Source organism: Oryctolagus cuniculus, chromosome 12, assembly GCF_964237555.1.
Source record: "Oryctolagus cuniculus chromosome 12, mOryCun1.1, whole genome shotgun sequence".
NCBI classification, from domain to species: Eukaryota; Metazoa; Chordata; class Mammalia; order Lagomorpha; family Leporidae; genus Oryctolagus; species Oryctolagus cuniculus.
Window position 1 is genome coordinate 39,367,934 of NC_091443.1, and position 17,575 is coordinate 39,385,508.

General features: G+C 44.9%; 1 long non-coding RNA gene across 1 annotated transcript; it reads left to right on the forward strand.

Moving 5' to 3' along the window:
• The first annotated feature begins 11,449 nt into the window (after positions 1 to 11,449).
• Positions 11,450 to 15,440, forward strand: LOC138844829 (uncharacterized). Its single transcript, XR_011381198.1, has 2 exons — positions 11,450 to 11,666; positions 15,197 to 15,440. It is a non-coding gene; the product is annotated as an uncharacterized lncRNA (long non-coding RNA).
• The last annotated feature ends 2,135 nt before the right edge of the window (positions 15,441 to 17,575 follow it).

A 17,575-nucleotide genomic window follows, 5' to 3' on the forward strand; every position in this document is an offset into this window, starting at 1 on the left:
GGAAGAAGCTCCCGGCTCCTGGCTTCAGCCTGGACCAGCCATGACGGTTACAGCAATTTGGAGAGTGAACCAGCAGATGGAAGATCTCTCCATCTCTCCCCCTAACTCTTTCAAATAAAATAAATTTTAAAAAGAGGATTAAAGAAACAGTGACAAAATATAGGGACAGAAGCAAAATGATATATATTAAGTTTGTAGCATGTGAAGAAGACTCAAGCCAGTGTGGTAACATCTGATGAGGTATCCTAGTTACAGCTATCAAAGTACACTGTTTCAGTTTAAGCACCCAAATCATTCTTCCTACGCCAACATAACTCTCTCTCTTTCTGGAACACCAGCTGTTTCTTCCCACATGGGTTCTTCTCAGTAGGAGAGGTGATGGCAAATGGCTTTGTCCAAGGCCATTCTTGGAAGATGGTCACTGGGACTTTTAGTCCAAATCCTCTCAATTGGAGGCTTCTTGGGCAGGGAAGGAGACACTCAGCACACAGTGATCCTGATGTGCCTCTGCCCAGTGGAAACAGAGAACCAGGCCCAAAGATACAGCCCCCAGGGCTTCCCAGCCGTGATCTCCCCAACAGTCTGGTGACAACGCTAATCTCCTTAAGTCTTACATTCATAGAACAAGAACAGTCGCCACAAATCTAATTCAGATCAATCCTATCTTTATCTCAATGTGCAAGTTCACTGCATTGCTGAGTTCTTCATGACACTTAGTAAATACTCTCTTGACAAATACCCACTGAAAACTGCAACAGTGGATCCTTTGGTCTCTCTCACAGGTTCTCCCCGATTTCTTCACTCCTTCAATAGTCTGTTTTCACTTTCACTTCTGCACAACTGAGCAATTGCAATTTCTAGTCTGAGTTATAGAAAATAAATGCAAGCCAATTTCACAGAATCATCTGTAGAAAGGAACAAACCACATCAAAACAATCCCCTTTGTAGAGTTTCAATTAAATTATGTTGTATCATTGGCAAAATACTCATCATAACCTGGATAGAAAGGTATTGTTTCAAACCTATTATGCACAAATCATCTAATTTTTCAAGGTTAATGAGTGTAATTTACCCATCTTTGGTTAGGCAAGGGGTCACATATGATGAACCAAACTTAAGAGTTCATCCATTTCATTTCTGTTGATTTGCTCACATTTGTTTGGCTTTTATGTCTATGTAATTGATTTGTATAATCCTGTCCAAAGCAGATGGGCAACTGCTCATGACCACTTGCAAGCCATTTAGATTATTATTGTACTGATGTTTATTCAAGGCCAAATGCAGAGAATATAAAAGGTGTGATGTTCAACTTAGCATAACAATATCATGAAAAATCTATTTGGTCTGAACAGCAAAATAGATTCTACCAATCTGTTTCATAAGTGCAGGTGAATTGTTTTTGTCCATGTGGCTGGAATAGCTACCCAAATTAATTATGGCACAGATTTCCAGTTTCACAGTATAATGCAAACTCTACCAGAAGATAAAAGAATAGTCATCTCCAATGCTACTTGCTGTTAAAATTCACTTGTACCTCTCCTCACACTTCAGTTAGAGGGAAAAAAAATCACCTGTTAAAAATAAATGTGGCATAGTGGGTAAATTCATTATTACATCAGCACAGGTTCGAGTCCTGGCTGCTCCACTTCCAATCTAGCCCCCTGCTAATGCACCTGGGAAAACAGTGGAAGATGTCCGAAGTCCTTGAACCCCTGCACCCATATGGGAGACCTGGATGCAACTCCTGGCTGCAGCCTAGCCAAGCACTGGCTGTTGCAGCCATCTGGGGAGTGAACCAGCAAATAGAAGATTTCTGTCTCCTTCTGTCTCCTTCTCTCTTCTCTCTCCTTCTCTCTCTTTCTCTCTCCTTCTCTCTCCCCCTCCATCTGCTTCTAACTCTGGCTGTTAAATAAATCTGCATTTAAAAAAAGGACATATTTGACAATTAAGAGCTATAGTCTACTCAGATATCTCACTGATAGCATTGATTCTGATTTTTAAAATTAATATTTGTTTACTTTCGAAAGATACTATGTTGAACCTGACACCTCTAAGATCTTGCTTTGAATTAAAATTAGCACCACTGAAATACCACAATGTTTATACAGACCCTTTCAGTTTTCTGGGAATTATACAAATGTATATTTTGTTCCATTTTTAGCTTTGACATATGACAGATCTGAACAAGTTTAAAGGGCCACTGATTGTTAGGTAAATAACAGCAGACTGTTTTCTTTATGCCACCAAAAGCTATGTAAAACTGCTTCCCTACAGTCCAGATCAGTTAAAACAATTTAGGAGGCTTGGAAGAGTATTTTAATTTTTGTCCCCTAGTGAAATCAGACTGGAGATGTCACAGAGACATTTAAGACATGTGCCCACGCAAGGCAGGCTGTGAAGCAGGCATGCATAAGTGATGGACAGAGCAAAGGACCTCTAGTTGTTTGCTCAAGACTTCTGTGGCCAAGAGCTGTTCCAAGCTCACCTTTGCTGTTAAATAGAACTCTATTAATTGAGTTCTGGCCAATGGAATGTGTGCAGAAACGATACAAGGCACAGTTTCTGCCATTTCCTATCTGATCATAAGCCTCCTGATCTCTACTCTTACCAGCTTTCCTTTGAGGACAGTCCAAATTTACATGGGAAGCTTAGATCTACCTTTAAAAAAGTTTTACATGATGAGGTTGAAAGCTTTGAAATCCTTGAAGAATGAAAGCTGCATCAGCCAGACTAATAAAAGCTATGAGCATCACAATAAACTGTTTTTGAAAATCCTTGTCTTAGACTCGGTGTATTCCAGTGATAAGATACACATTACTGAGTCACAGCGTGAGGACAGGACAACATCAGATTTCTTCCTGACTCTACCATGGATTCTGCAATCTTTTTTTATGACCACAAGACAGAATTCTAGATGCCTCAGGCCCCGCCTTCTGAACACGGATGCTGACAGTAAAGGTGACTCAGCTGAATTTGGAGCAGCTCGTGACTTTGTGCCAGTTGCATTTTTAAACAAAACCCTTAAATACAAGATTCCGTTTCGCTTCTTTCAATGATACCACCCAGACAGAACCACCTTATTTTAATGTTCCCAATTATTTAACATGGACGAGTGACTATGTATTGCATATATATCACTTCAACTTATTCATATCATGAAATCTGTATTTATGCCCTTCTTACAACACCTATTACTAGATTTTCCCTAAGTGAAGGATTATTTAGCTGGATTTTCCAGTGATGGATAGAACATTGAATATCTTACTCAAATGTACATCAAGTCCTACATTGAAGTATAAAAGTCATTATAAAGATTTCCTTCTTTTCTTCATTTGTCTGTATCTAAATTCGAATCCTTTGAAGTGTTTTCCCTTTTCTTTTTAAAGTAGCTGAATCTTTTGCTTGGAAAAACATATTGCTGGGTCAGGCATTGTGGCGTAATGGGTTAAGCCGCCGTCTGCAATGCCAGCATCCCATGTGGGTGCCAGTTTGAGTCCTAGCTGCCCTGTTTCTGATCCAGCTCCCTGCTAATAAGCCTGGGAAGGCAATGGAAAAGGGCCCAAATACCTGGGCCCCTGCACACCCATGTATCTTGTCTCCTGGCCTCTGCCTGGCCCAATCCAGGCTGTTGTAGTTATTTAGGGAGTGAACCAGCTGATGGAAGACCACCCCCCCCAACTCTGCCTTTCAAAATAAAATAAATTTTAAAAAATTGCCACGCTTACCAAGTTTCAGATATGCCTCTTAGACAACGTCACCTAATAAAATGCTCGCACCACAGTGTAATGGTAAATTAACAATGAAATTATATATATATATATATTTTTAACCTTTTCCCCTAAGTGAATAATTAATGGCTAAAGAATAGTTCCTGCCAAAGAAGGCTTCTGAATGGCCGTGTCCCTAATGCCACACGGTAATCTGAGAGTGAATGAGCCTGTCACTAGGGCATATAATCCTCCAGGCGAAAGAGAAGAAATTGTGTTGGGACATAATTAAATACCTACTTTTGGGGAAAATATAGGAAAAGAAACTTCATCTTTTGTCAAACACACTTTTGTTAACCCAGACTTTGCCAGACTCGCAGTATGTCAAAACTGGGCCCTTCCTCAGCCATTTAAGTACCAAGAATGCACACTCATTGTTCACAACGAGCTTCCGCTGGCGTGCGACACAACAGCGAGTGGGAGAGTCAGCCTCGGTCAGTGTCTATTTAGGGCAAAATGTCAAAAAAGAATGTCCCGCATTTGCGGCTCAACAATAATGAACATGGCTAAATCCGAAAATTAACAAAAGAAAGTGAACAGCTTTTTAAATTCTGAAGAACATTAGACTCTGGTGTCCTTTTTGTTCCAATTGTTGTGGCTTAACACTCTGAAAAGACCACCTGTTGGGCAGCCATTTTGTGATTGTATTAAATGCAGCAATTGCATAAAAGAACACTTTCCAAAATAACCTGGCATTATTATTCACTTATTTCATAGTAAATCTGCATTCAAGACCTGCATTAAAATATGAGGCTTTTCTCCTAACTGAAATTTAAAGCTATAAGTTTGATATAAATGCATACTCAGTGGCAAAGGCATGATTTTATGATGAAATGCATTCCACTTAAAAATGAGTTCAAGCAAACCTTTGCTATGGCAATTAGAGAGTATGTTGAATAAAGTGAGCCAGTGCTAAGTGGTGCATGGTAGACAGGGAATCCCAGAGGAAACAACGCAAAACTGAGGGCGTATAATGATCAGACTGACACAGGCAGAAAGCAGTAGGAGAGAATTACTGTTGTCGAGTAAGAGTGTGACCTCCTCAGCAATTCTGAAAGCATATTTTACGGGCACAGTACTGCTGCACACATGAATAACAAGAAAACCATGTCCAAAATTCACAGGCTTTGCAATTCATTTACGCTACCATCTCTTCTACACACCGGGTAAATAAAAATAGTACAGTTAAGTTCAACTGACAAAAATGAACTATGCTGCAGGTGACAACTGAGAAAATAAAAAGAACACGAAGAGACTGTTCTTAGGAGGGGAGGATGGCTTTGCTATCACTTTCTGGCATGTTTTGAAGAGTGCGCATTTTGATATTATGAACAACATGTACAAAAATCATCTGTGGTTCACGAGTTTTGAATTGCAAATTTTCAGCTTTGTGGCTATGTTAGAGCAACATGAAGATAAATTCTGAACTCCACAATTTTTAGTGGCACAGAATCTTGTGTAGTTAATGGGTTTTCAGAATTTGAAAAACAGTAATTTCCAAAATATTTTTAAACTGTTATATTAAATAATTTCTAAGATTTCTTAAATATTTCAAGTCTCAGTTTTATCCTGATTATGGTCTTTTCTTCAAGATACTTTATCTCATTTATTCTAAATTTGTTCTACTTCATAACCTGAGGTAAGTTGGTTGAGCAATTTTATTGTCACAAAAACTTTATCACTCAATATATCCAAAGGTTTTCAAAGTTTCCATTCACTCAGTGCATGACTTCTATATGTTTTTAAGTAGTAAAGAGTTCTATGTTGTATTAAAAGTGGACTTTGGGGCCGGCGCCGCCGCTCACTAGGCTAATCCTCCACCTGCAGCACCGGCACCCTGGGTTCTAGTCCTGGTCGGGCCGCCGGATTCTGTCCCGGTTGCTCCTCTTCCAGTCCAGCTCTCTGCTGTGGCCTGGGAAGGCAGCGGAGGATGTTCCAAGTGCTTGGGCCCTTCACCCACATGGGAGACCAGGAGGAAGCACCTGGCTCCTAGCTTCGGATCGGCACAGTGCGCCGGCCATGGTGGCCATTTGGGGGGTGAACCAACAAAGGGAAGACCTTTCTCTCTGTCTCTAACTCTGTCAAAAAAAAAAAAAAAAAAGTAGACTTTGGAAGAAAAAAAAAAATGCTTCCCCTAAGCCTTATTTCCCCAAGTAAAAAAATACCCCATCAAAAAAGAAACTTCCAAGTTGATTGTTTGTAAACAATTCTATTGATTCATGCAAAATATTTTGCTACATTCATTCTCCCAGTAAGTTCCTTAACCTAGAGACACATATCCATAGTATAAGCTCTGAACATTTAGCCAAAGAATGAGTTTTCTAAAAATCTCTTTCTGAATGGATAAAAAAAGACCTATAACAAGCACACTTAAATTTTCTCTATATTTTCTAAAAAGCTAATTTATTCTATATAAAAAATCTTTTTCATATCAAATATCTTGTTAAGAATGCTTTCTTGTGTTTCAGGGTCAAATATGGAGAAATATAACATCAAAATAGAACAATGTGGAAAATACAGCAATAAAGCAAAAATTCAGGAGTAGGAAAGGCATTGCTAAGAGAACGCTCAGTCACGAATTCGGGATTTCCATGGTGAGAAATTATATACGCACTCAAATGTTATCGCCACGTGCCAGAAACCTCAAGAGACCGAAACTAAAAGTAGCCTGAAATTTTAGTTCATTGCGCATAGGTTTACCCCCTAAAGAACTGTTTTGCTGCCCTAAGCGCCACTCCACGGAATACGCATCACTCTGCCACAAGACAAGTCATGTGGCAGAGGATACCGCGTCACGTCCAGATCATGGCCCAGTCTACCAGTAGAGGCCTTCGGGAGTCAGCGACTTTGCGAGTCGGTAGGATACGAAGCCACCGGAGATGCTGGTCCATGCTCACGTTGACATTCGCTTTATTCTCCTAAGAAACAGGGCATCTTACAAACACCTCCAGATACACAATTATGTGAAGAATAATAGATTCATGTGAGTTCTCAGTTTGCGAAAAAGACTGAGTCTGTGCAGTTAGTTCGGGAGAAAGAGCTGGAAACTTGAGTTTATGTAGAGAAGTAGGTTAGGGCCCAGAAGAGAGGAGAGGAGGGACATGCATCTTGATGGGAATCAGGATCTGCCCAGAACTGCAGGGGTTAACAGAGGTAGGGTAGAGGGGAGCGAGGGCGGGCCCAGGTGCAGGTTCTGGGGACACTGAGCAGCTGAAAGGAGGGTGTCAGTGGAAGGTACAGCGCACAGCGAGGTGTCAGAGACAAAGCTGGAAAAATGGGAACCGCTTCCACACCACGAGGAAAATGAAAATGATGAATGTATGCCACACAGGAAAAAGAAAAAGAAGAAACCCTAAGGTGGCATTCGGGCTTTCCAGAGAGCCCATCTGTGAAAAAACATCAAGCAAGCAAGCACCAGTGAGATTGAAATTTTCTCCAAAGGTATCTCATCCGGGAGGCTCCATTGTGCCTTCCCTGTCACATCAAGAATTTAATTTTGCATTCCCTTTGTCTGTCTTAGGGCACACTTCGGCTTTATTCCATGGATTTCTTTCACTGTAAAAGTTCCCCCTATTGTCTAAAAGAAAGGGAAAAAAATGAGCTCTCTGCTCAGGCGCTTTTGTCCCAAGCTTAGGAGAGATGGGAAGCCTTCTCAGGGACCTGTGGGTATTATGTTCTCTGCTGTACCCTCAAGAGCAACCATTTTCATAGTCTACCTCTCCTTGTGACACCAACACTAACAGACGCTACACTAGGAATTCACTGTTTGTCATTTAAGCTCCTTTTAGGTGCTCATGGAATAGAAAATAAACAGTCCAACTGTCCTTTTTAACCCAGGGTTGTATGTGTGTGTTTATTTGAAAGGCAGGGTTACAGAGAGGTAGAGGCAGAGAGAGAGGTCTTTCATCCTCTGGTTCAGTTCCCAAATGGCCACAACGGCTAGAGCTGGGCTGATCCAAAGCCAGGAGCCAGGAGCTTCCTCCAAGTCTCCCAAGTGGGTACAAGGGCCCAAGCACGTGGGCCATATTCTACTGCTTTCCCAGGCCACAGCAGAGAGCTGGATCAGAAATGGAGCAGCCAGGTCTTGAACTGGCGCCTACATGGGATGCAGACATTGCAGGCAGCGGCTTTACCCGCTGGGCCACAGCGCTGGCCCCCAGGGTTGTGTTTTTATACTGAAGACATATTTTCTGGCCCAGAGATCTGAGATGTCAGTGAGACTGGGATCTCGAAGAGGTATGATTTACTTGGGGGGTACCAGAGGCTCCCCTACACCTCTGCCTGAATACACTCAAGTCTGCGATTCAGCCCTAGAAGGACTTCCCTAACTCTTTGGTTGGATTTGGCCCAAGGCCCCGTGGAGTTTATCAAATGCTGGTCCATTTTAGTTCATGGTTAATTCTAATTTGAGCTAATCTGCAATCTGGAAGGGTATCCGGCGAATCACTTTCCTAAAAAAGCAGCACATGGGAAACGGGCAGGACCTGGGCTACTATGGGATTGGGGTGAGGCGTGTTACCAACGCCAGTTCTACTCAAGTTCTCAGTCAAGGAACATCGGTTTCTCGGTAAGTTCTAAGGCATCGGCATTCCTCGCATCCTAGGAATATCACAAGCATAGCCGGCCACTCTCCTCCACTGTCCAACGGCACACAGCGTTCGTTGCAGCCCGTGGAATGAGGACCCCACCGTTCAGCTAACACCACCAGGCCCCTGCACACTGTGCAACCTGCTTCTGCCCATCCCCCAGAAAGCAAGCTCAGCCAGGAGTCCTTACGTTGACCTCGCCGGTGCCCATGGCAACCTCATTAATTAATGCTGCAATGTTACCGCAGGGCTGGTTTCTGTTTGTGTTTGTTTGTTTGTTTCTGGAACCTCTCTGAAATGAACTGTTGATGCTGCTGTTTAAGCACATCCTCAGCTTCTACAGATTTCAGAGCCGGAACTCACGAACCTGAATCCAGTTAGTTCACTGAGATGCACCATCTAAAACTCACCTGCGCTTTCTTAGCCACTAATCCTGCCATTCAACAGAAGCTTTTTGCCATGTCAGAATTCGTTTTCCTCTTCCCAATGTTTTTCCTTAATTGCCATAATTGAAAATTATTTTGAGGGATAAAAACTCTTGGGAACCTTTTTTCAGATCTTCCAGCACACACGCTATGAGTATTTGTATACATGGAGGACTTGAACCTATATGCATTTAAAAGTACATATATACTTTACATCTAGAAGGTTCTATATGGCTTCCTTTTTGATCTACTACTTCTCTGGGCTAGCATGTAAATCAGAACGAAGTTAGGGTAAAATCTTAACCTTCCATGCAATGCTAAATTGTAAAAATCACTTGGTGTGTGCTCATTTGCACATTCTTTATAAGCAGTGTCTGAGTGGGGGGAATGGCACAAATATCAGTGTCTAGGAAGAAATATGCTAGTGTGCGGGTGGCCTTGGACTTCATTTCCTGCTTTCACTCACCCTTCCAGGGGACACTCCCGCAGCACACCCACTTCCAGTCCATGCACTTCCCATGAAATTGTCTATCAGTACTTGCTTCTTCGAACCTGTTCCTTTAGCTTTTTAAAGTCCTTGTTTTTAGGTGCTATTTATTTAATGTCTACCTTTAACAGATTAAAAATCCCTATGTATGTCACTTGCTAAGGAACTATCTTTTGCAAAGTGTAATACAAAAACAATTAAAACAGCCAGAACTCTTAGAAGCACCCATTTCTGAAAAGCAACCTCTTTGCAGGTACAGTGCAACAACTGTGTAAAAGCATAGCATGGCCCATGCCGAACACCTGGCTAAGGCAGGCAGCAAATTAAAAGACTTTGTCTACCTGAATTTGCAGTGGGGGAGGGGAGGGCCCGGGTTTTCAAAACTGGAATGGGATCATGCTAGGTGAGACTCTGATCCAGAAACTCAAAGCTAAATCTTGCCTTATAGTAAAAGACGGATAGGGCCAAGGTTATGCAAAAGACGCCGGACCTGAGGCTGGGGTGAGAGGCTGCCTCCTGTAGCATTCCTAAGAGCAGCGACATTTCGGTGTGGGCCCAAGGTGAACCTGTCCGCACTGAGGTGGGCCCCAGTCCTAGGTGAGTAGTTAGTCACTCCGTATGTAGAGGCGCGTTTTGACTGCCTTGAGGGAGGCCTGGCCCAGGCAGGAGCCAGTGAGAGCTGACAGGTCGGCTGAGCCTGGACCGGCTGCTCCCTGGCAGAGACGGGTCTTCCTGTGAAGTGTTCTATTAATTACCCCTGTGGGTAGGAATTGTTTCTCCCGAGCAGTTACTGATACATTCAAACAGCTAATGAAACTCCATCTGTGTAGGGGCTTCCAAAGGGGAATGCATTGGGAAGTGCATTTGAATTCATTACTTTTAGATGGGAGGCTTTTTCTTCCCCACCCGCAGAAGGAAGAAAACCCACAGCCCAAACAAACGGCATTTGTGAAGTTCTGAAAAAGACATTGCTCCTAGAAATGGGCAGGGGGAAGAAAAGAATAAATGCTCTCAAGCAAACCCTACTTCCTTTAAAATGAAAAATAATGGTAAAGGTTTCTATATGTAATTAAAATCTCATTCTGAAGCTCCCACTGCCTCTGGCTCCCACAGGACTCAATTCACAGGAAACCACAAAGAATACAGTATTTTCTTTGAGGTGCTTTAAGAAATGCTCCTAAGGAGACAATAGGTTGGATAGTAGCCTTCACCTACAAAGGGTAAGCAATTATGGTTCATTCCAGGATAACAAAAAAAAGGGGGGGGGGGAGGCTGAGAAGAATAGGTTTAGAATATGGAAATGAGATTTTCAAGTGTGCACAAGTATCATTGGATCGAAACTGAAATCCACACTGCACCAAGCCTTAACTTTACATAACCAAGAAAATGACCTTATTTCATTAAAGAGAGACCACAAACCTCCCTTTCTCCCTCGGTTAAAATCTCACCGGAGAAAGGAAAGGTGGGGTCTCAGCGTATCTGGCTAAGGTCTCTTGGCTCCGGGCAGGCTTTCTTGAAGACGACATGCCCAGCCCTGGGGACTACCTCACTCCCCCTGCGCCGGTGCTCCAGGGGACCACGGGACACTAACAGGCTCCCAAGCACCCAGCGAGACCTGCCTGGGTGTGTGGCCGGAGCAGAAGAGACAGGACAGCTTGCTTACTCTGTGGGCTCCTAGAGGTGAAAACCAGCTCGCAGTGGGTGATTGGCTTAAGTAATGCTCCAGGTGCCTGCCTCTGGAGGGCGCTGGCTCTTACACATCCGGCACCTGAATCAGCCTACCCAGGGCACTGAGGGCAGGAGGCTTCCCTGAAGAAAGCGGGGCCCCCATCCACACCTGGGAAAAGCCCACCGCCCTGCAGGCTGTTGGCGCTAATGAGCAATAAAGCCCGGACACCTGGGATGTGCCAAAAACTTTAATTATGAATAAATAAGTAAATACCAGCACACTACCTGCGAGGACCTAAGAAAGACTAAACAACTCTTTCAGATTTCTGGACTTTGCCTTTGACCACAGAAGCAAACCCTGGGAACTCTCTCCCATTCCTCCTTTTCTTGCAGGCTTTTTTTTTTTTTTTTCGGTCTTTAATGGAGATCTTGAACTGCAGAGCGCCGTGTCAGAACTCAGATGGTTAACATTCACTTCTTGCTGTTTTATTGCATATTACTGTGCGCGCCTGAGCCGCGGGAGCAGATTCGAGCAATTACAATCAAGTCAGGGCACACGCCGCGGCAGAGCAACATGAGCATGATGAGAGTACTGATGAGGCACTTATCGGAAGCCCCACATCATCCACGCTCATCAGCCACAACATGTCACCCCAAATGAGGCATCAGCTGCCTTCCACAGGCTCCGTGCTCGGTGTTTACCGCTTCCCTCGGACCCACTTTTGATTTCACGGTCAGAACTGGGTTCAAACAGCAGCTGGGCTGCCAAGGGCAGGTCCGAGGCTCCTCCGCTGCTTTCCCGGGGGGGGGGGGGGGAGCCCTGGGGGCTTTGTCTGCCGCCGAGCTTTGGGGAGCAGGGGACTGGGGTGGGGGGAGGCAGAGCGAAGTGTCCGGTTCTGTGTCTCTCCAAGAGGAATCCCTTGCTCAGAAAGGGCCCTTGATTAATTTCAAGCACCAGCACACAGTGGTGGCATAATTGGGGGTGGGGGGCAAAATAGGGAGACTTTCACAGATATCCTTAAAATAGCAACGGGGCGGGCGAGTGGGCCCTCTCTGCAGACCAGAGGCCTGGAAAGGTCAGTCTCTCTGGAAAGCGGAGACCCGACCAGGAGAGCCCTTGAGGCCGACACGATGTTTAATTCTTTGATCATCAGCCGGGGGCCTGTGTGTAGGGGGGTGGCATTTATTAGCAATTTGTAGAAGGACTTTATTCCAGAAACCCAATTTCTCCACTACAGATAGAAGCTCTGTTCCCACTAACTCTCCTTAAAACTCTCTTTGTTGCTTTTGGGGCAATGCAACTTGCAGCTGCGCAGTTGTCCAATTGTTGACAATGCAAAAAATAAAATAGAAAAATAAAGGATGAAAGCCATTGCCATCTATTTTTGCAACCTGTCTTTCCCCGCAGGGGGAGCATTAGGCTGATACTACTTCTGCCCGTTTAAAAAAAGGGATTGAATTAATCATGGTCATTTATTTTAAGGCAAAGTGTTCTTGATATTGGAAAAGTATACCCCATGGTAAAACATTTTCCATTGAGATCTAGATCAGTTGAACCAATACCAATACAAGTCACACACACTGTTAAGTTTTTCTCTTTTGGAGCATGCCTGCTGAGTGACCATCCTAGGTAATAAGGCCAGGTAGGTATGGTGTAAAGGCTGACTTCTTCTCCCACAAAGCTGACCGTCTGGCCTGGTGACAATGACACATGCAGGTCACTGTTCGGTAAGGGGCCAGTGGGAGATGAGGGTATTTTGAGAGACAGTAGGCATGGAGTGGGCCACCATGCAGAGCCACAGATCACAGATCTGGGCCAAGGGCCAAATCCTGGGACTTAGATATCCACCGCAGTGGACTTGTCCTCCACAGATCTGAAAGAGTCCTTTGGGCACTAAGTGTCAGGAATCCTATGGTGTTTTTTTTTTTTTTTTTTTTTTTTTTTTGACAGGCAGAGTTAGTGAGAGAGAGACAGAGACAGAGAGAAAGGTCTTCCGTCCGTTGGCCCACTCCTCTGGAAGAGGGGCAACTGGGACAGAACCGGCGCCCCAACCGGGACTAGAACCCGGGGTGCTGGCGCTGCAGGTGGAGGATTAGCCAAGTGAGCCACAGCACTGGCCAAGAACCCTATGGTTTTTGAGTTTAATCTCCACCATTGCTACTTTCTTTTCGCTGCTTTAATGTCATTCTACAGCAACTGGCATTAGGCTTCTAGTTTATAAGAAATGGGGAAGCAAACTAAATTCCTAAGTAGACCTGTGCATTGAGAATGATGATTTTGAGGAAATCATTTCTGTGGCAAGTCTCCTGACCTGCTCTGAGAAGTTAACAAGCCAGTGTTTCCAACAACTTCAGGAAAGAGGTCCTTGGCCTCGCTGATCTCTCCTTTCTGTCTCAGAGGTGTGCTTGCAGTCTTCCCTCCCAGGTCCCTTTCTCACGCCCCTTACCTGATGATATTCCAATCTGACCCTTCTGTGGTTTCTGGAGCCCTTGTGCTACCTACCTGGGTTCAAGGGGAAGTCCCATGATGCGGTCCAGCCTGGTGATCCCAAACCTGAGAGAGCACCTGGCTTGATCAGCTCTAGATTCAAGGCAAAAAGAGGCGAACGTGTGTCCACATTCAGCTTTGTCATCTTGCACTCCTCCGGGCCTCCAGGCTTGGCGTCCTAAGAACTTGTGCCGATACCGTGGCTCACTTGGTTAATCCTCTGCCTGCGGCGCTGGCATCCCATATGGGCACTGGTTCTGGTCCCGGTTGCTCCTCTTCCAGCCCAGCTCTCTGTTGTGGCCCAGGAGGGCAGTGGAGGATGGCCCAAGTCCTTGGGCCCCTGCACCTGCGTGGGAGACCAGGAGGAAGCTCCTGGCTTTGGATCAGTGCAGTTCCGGCTGTTGCGGCCATTTGGGGAGTGGGCCAATGGACAGAAGACCTTTCTTTCTGTCTCTCCCTCTCACTGTCTGTAGCTCTACCTCTCAGATAAATAAAATAAAATAAAATTTAAAAAAGAACTTGTGCTTATTGGATGAAGGCAAGTGACTGGGAAAGGGACTAGGGCATACAAATACAGAAAAGCAAATGGGTGCAAACCATGGGACGGGGGAGAATTTTGGAAAGTTATATAAAAAATTAACTATCTCGGGCCCCTGTTGGTCCTTCCAAATTTTACCTAGGACTCGTTTTTACTAGCGATCGTCTTATCAACCTTGAAGTTGTTATTCCTTTGTAGAGCTCTCCAAGCAGACAGCATCTCTCAGTGATATACAGAGAAAATAAGTATTTAGAGTCCAGCAGTAGATTGTGGAGAGGATGCGTTAAGTCATCAGATGCATTTATATAAACCTTAGTAACCTGCTAAACATCAACACTGCCTCCTGAGGTCATTGGTTCCAGGTGTGCAAGCACTTGTAATTCTTTAGGAAAGTTTAAAATCATTGGCATTGTGTGTGGATTTGAAGTTTTCCAACATATTGGATACCCTTCAGTATCTTGCCACTGATGGAAGGAGGGGCAGTGCCGGAAAGAGACTGCACGTTCAAATACAGCATGGTTAACTCTAGGCGATTATCCAAACCGAAAGGGAAAGAATTGTTCCTGGGCAGCATCGGGAGGAACCCAACCCGCTGGTCAGGTGGCCATGGAGCCCTTAGTTCGCAACCTCTGGCTTAGGGACCTGGGGAAAACAGTCGTGCAGGAACCTTGCTGGGAGCTCCAGAGAAGATCCAGGCAAGAAGGGGCAGTGTGCATGGGTGTGCACGCATGCAGCATGCACTTCTGGAGAGACTGTGTGTGTGTGTGTGTGTGGGTATCTCTTTGTGGGGTCATCATCCAGCGCTCTTTGTGATGCACATTCTAAATTAGGCAAAAGGGATGCATCTTTCAAATGCAGATCATGTTTGCATTAGAAGAGCAATGAGAACACTTGTCAGTTTCAGAACATTTATGTGCTAGAAGTACTGTTAGCAGAAGAGCAGTTTAGATAAATTCGAGACTTTTTTTGCTGATCACAAACATTAAGCTTCACACCTGAAGCCCTCAACCCCCTGCTGCGCTCTAATCCTAGCACCATTCACCCTTAGAGACTCAGAGTGCTGAGCCTCAGCTCTCAAACCTTTGATTGCCCTTAGTTTGAATGCCACCACCTGCAAAAATGCCTTTTTATTCCCTTTGAGCCTCTTGAGAAGGAAGTAAAAATGATAATTCATGACAAACATTAATTAATTGTTTACAAGATGATCTTTTCTTTTTTTCCAACTTGTGTTCAGCAGACATGTTGAACTGCAAGATTGCACTCCTGCCGCCAGAATTCGTCAAGAGGCCTCCATTGTTGTTCGGCACTGAGGCATGGGACCCGCCAAAGCCATTGTTCCTCCAGCTCAAGAGGGCCTGTCTGCTTGGCTTTGGAAGAATGCGGGTGACATGCATGAGTTCCCGAGGACAAAAGAACTCCAGGTTCTAGGAAGGCCTGGGAGCCCAGCCACTAATGCAGAGTAAATAAACATTTTTCACCACCTCTTGCTCCATGTGATTTTTAAAGGTCAAGAGCTGCCATTACAGTATTTTAAAAGCTTCAAATTATGTTTAAAGAACGTATCACTGAACTCCCAGAAACCTTATCAGAATGTAGGAACCCACTGTGACTGTCTGAGCATTGCCCGGAGGTGGAGTGTGGAGGGAATGCAGGTGCCCCGATGCTCCCCGTGGCCTGCCCCTTGTTCAACGCAAGGGCTGCCCAACTTCCTTTCAGATTCCCCCTCAAAATATGGACATCTCCATTTCAGAATTTCCCAAGTCTGCAGCACCGGCTGTGCGTGCGAGACCAAAGGGATGAGGCTCCCGAGGCCTTTGGTGGCAAACAAGTTTAAAAACGCCAAGAACAGGGTCAGGTTCCTGGATCTCCTCCAGATGTGAGTAAGAAAGAATTCAAGGCCGAGGAAGATTTCTTTTCTAAATTGAAGAATAAAAAGCTTACTTCAAGGAAGTCTAGGGTAACAGCAGAAAGACTTCCTCAGTGACTGAGGTTTTTCAGATTTCAAATTAGGAGCCCTTAGATCACGGCTGCCAGGCTAAAAATCAATTCTATATTTTCTGAGTTAATACTGAGGATTGCACTTAACAGACATGGAGACTAATAAGGTATGCAGAAGGAGTAAAGTGGCGCGCACACACAAATTCAGGCCTTAGTTTTGGCCATGATCCAGCACAATGATGTTTCAACCAGATTTGAAAAAAAATCAATAACATCTGTGGGATAATGGTTAATTAAAGCAGCTCTTCAAGCCGAGCTCAGGAGGAGAGGATCGGCCTGAAATTCAGACGGCTGAATCTTGATTATCAGGAAAGAATGCTTTTTTAGCTGTGAGTGGATAGGCCAAAAGCTGCAATGTGCCGAAATGGGGAGAAAAATTGCTTTTATTTTAACTTTCTTTAAGTAATCAATACATGCTTTTCACCTGCATTAGGGCACGGCTCAGCTCCAAAGCCTGTTACTCCACTTCAGCATAAATTCTCGCTACTGTCTTTTGAACCGAGGGTTTAAAAAGGAGCCCCCGTCCCCTGCAAAGGTAAAAGAAAAGGAAGCAAAAAAAAAGGGAAGGAATATGCAGGTTTGGGCGCACGTCCTTGAGACCAGTTAAAGCTCAGGATCTAGGCTGGTCGGAAGGGTTTAATCCGTAAGCCATGCACAAAGCTGACCTGACCTTGGCTCTCCAGAGGTCACAGCCGAAGTAGGAAGACGACACAAGGAAACCAAATTCTCCAGGAAGAGCAAGGTCGTGTTGCATCCCTTTGCTCTCCCCACAGTTTGGACTGCTGTGCTGGGGACGCTTCTTGTAGCTTGTTAAAGACACCGGTCAAAGACTCATTGGTGATGCCTCGTGGCCAGAGACCGCGGGGTCAGCAGGTGACTTCTCTAGGAGAGAATAACGGGGAACAGCCCAGCTACCTGCTTTGGCGTCTCTCTCAGAAGCGACATGAGCATTTTATAAAAACTCCGACTTCATCTTTATAGTTCACAGTGCTTGTCCTGTTGGAGGAGTATCAGGATCCGGGAGTCCCACACCTTCCTCCACAGCTGTCACAGGCCACTACGGTGCCTGCCCAACTCTCCTTGGAGGTCGAGGTTCATTGGTATCTTCTGTGTGTTTTACGCATTCAACAATTTTAGCTTTTCCTCAGGGGTGCAATTTTTATCCCACGACTCCTCTCTCTAGCCTCGTTCCAGGCTCTTTCCAGAAACCTGTTCTTCTTCCACAATTTCAAAATGTGAGGGAGAATTGAAGGAGCCAGACAGCTCGCCCATCAGTCAGTGCCTGCTATTAATGCTCTAGTAGACCTGATACTAATGCTTAAGATTTCCCATGTTAAAAATGTTGATCTTGGCCGGCGCCGCGGCTCACTAGGCTAATCCTCCGCCTTGCGGTGCTGGCACAGTGGGTTCTAGTCCCGGTCGGGGCACTGGATTCTGTCCCGGTTGCCCCTCTTCCAGGCCAGCTCTCTGCTATGGCCCAGGAGTGCAGTGGAGGATGGCCCAAGTGTTTGGGCCCTGCACCCCATGGGAGACCAGGAGAAGCACCTGGCTCCTGCCTTTGGATCAGCGTGGTGCGCTGGCCGCAGCGTGCCAGCTGCGGCAGCCATTGGAGAGTGAA